This window comes from Hibiscus syriacus, unplaced genomic scaffold (genome assembly GCF_006381635.1).
Source record: "Hibiscus syriacus cultivar Baekdansim isolate YM2019G1 unplaced genomic scaffold, ASM638163v2 tig00112647_pilon, whole genome shotgun sequence".
NCBI lineage: Eukaryota > Viridiplantae > Streptophyta > Magnoliopsida > Malvales > Malvaceae > Hibiscus > Hibiscus syriacus.
In genome coordinates, this window is record NW_024063375.1 from 157,062 (window position 1) to 159,385 (window position 2,324).

The window sequence follows — 2,324 nt, forward strand, 5'->3', positions numbered from 1 at the left end:
CACGTATATCTAACTATTTTAATGAAACGTATAATAAATCCATTATTAATAAATACATATTATTTAACCATGGAAGGAAATGAAATGGGGAACATTATGAATAAGGGTGTGCAAATCTGGGTACTAGGATTTTCGGGTACTCGATTTTCGGGTATCCGGAACTTCTGGGCCAGCGATTTCTCGGCCCGTGTCTTGATCTGGATGTTACGGGTACCTGGTAATCGGGTACCCGGATTTTGCGGGCACCCGGTAATCGGGTACCCGGTACCCGATACCCAGTTTTTTAATTTTTATTTTTAAATTATTAATTTAAAAAATATATACACAAATTTAAATATTCAAAACTTCGAATTACATACTCTAATATCCGAACATAAAATTTAAAATTTCGAAATACAAAATCTAATAATCCATAATATAAATAATTCATTATATTTTATATAATTGTATAAAAAAAAACTAATCGGGTACTCGGGTAACCGGGTACCCGGAAAAACTAGATTTTATGACCCGGGCCCGACCCAGGAAATGTCGGGCCGGGTACCCGACCCGGTCGAGTAATTTTTTAAAGAATTACCCGATTTTTTTAGTTTCGAGTCGACGGGTCAGGTCAACCGGGTCGGGTAATTTTACACACCCTTAATTATGAGGTCAACATGCATTCAAAAGTTATTTACTTAAATATACGTTAATAGCCACATATCACAATATAAATATATTTACCATATATGTTACAATAAAACAAATGAGCATAATTAGGAAAGAAACATATTTCATAAAAAATTAATATACAATTACGGAATTTATGCAAATACATGGGAAAAATTATAAATTTAAAAGGAATGAAAAGTGAGTCAAATCGATAAAAAAAAAGAAATTAAAATGAAATTGAGATAAAATTAAAGGGTATATTATTAAAAGTAGATCTCATATTATATGAAACATATACACCTACTATATATAAAATGTATGTATAAAAAGAACCTAACATATATATACTAATACACTGATAGATTAAAATGCAATTTAATCAAACTTTAAGTACGGAAACCAGAATAAACCCTAAACATAGAGGATTAAAATAGAAAAATTCAAAATATCAGACCAAATGTATAAACAAACAAAAAAATAATTTGACTATAATCAAGGACCAAAATAACACTTTCTTAAAATATGAAGATAAAATTAAAATATTAGGAAACATACGTGACTATCTAAAAAATAAACCCAATCTCACAAAATGAAATACCATGTATCCCATTTAAACTATGTTGTTTCATCCCAAAAAAAAATCAAATATTAAATTAAACTCTAACCTAATAACTAAACCCCCATCACTGCTAAATCAATCCCACCAACGCAGATTCTCTTCCCCTCTTCAACTCTCTCTTTTCTCTTGTACTTTCTTTCTTTCACTCATTATTTCTCCAATCCGGCTACCATGGTCGAGGAACTTGAAAGCCCTCCTCGTCGGCCAAGGTAAGTTCTCTTTCTCGCTCTTCGATTTTTTTATTATGCTAGAAATCAAAATAAAAAATAAGAACAAAATACCTGAAATTTTTTTATGTTTTTTTTATAAAAGAACAGACCCTCCCTTGTTGTTGCCCCCTGTTCGAATCGTTTCCTGTTGTTGTTCGAATGGTTGCTCCCCTGCTCGAATCATTGCCCCTCCTTTTGCTTCGAATGAGTCTCCAATTATAACTGCTGTGTAGTGGATTTTCCACTGATTTTCGGTCAGTGGTAAAGCATGATAGAATTTCTGGAATTTTTATTTGTTTTAGTGGATTTATTAGGTCTGATTTTTTTATATTTTTGGGTGCTATTTGGCGTAAGGAATGACGATGGTGATGATAACTGGCTCGGCAGTGCTGAAGCATTCGGATGGAGCGTGCACGGTTGCGGCTGGATGGTCACGGGCGGCAGCAGCTTTTTTCAACTGTTGGAGGCGGCAGCTTGATGTTTTAGGGTTTCAAAACCCTAATTGAAGATGGGTCTACACTGGGCCAATTGCTAGGCCTGGTTCAGGTCTTGGTCACTTGTAATATAATAGGGCTGCTTGTATTGGGCCTGCAGTGTAAATAAAATGATATTATTAATAATACTAATAATAAGAATAATGATCACAATATAATATATAATAATAAATATAATATATATTTTAATCCCCAATCAAAAAATGGGTGTCTACAATTTCTAAACTCGATCCGAATACGGTAAAAAGTCGGTAATCGAATATGACTTAGATGACTCGTATAAGAAATTGGGGGACCTATAGAATTTAATTATACGTTATGTGATTAAGTGGTAAAGTAACTAACCTCGGG

At 33.2% G+C, this 2,324-nt stretch overlaps 1 long non-coding RNA gene across 1 annotated transcript; it reads left to right on the forward strand.

The window, feature by feature from the left end:
* The first annotated feature begins 1,306 nt into the window (after positions 1–1,306).
* Positions 1,307–2,105, forward strand: LOC120182377. Its single transcript, XR_005521820.1, has 2 exons — positions 1,307–1,479; positions 1,834–2,105. It is a non-coding gene; the product is annotated as an uncharacterized LOC120182377 (long non-coding RNA).
* The last annotated feature ends 219 nt before the right edge of the window (positions 2,106–2,324 follow it).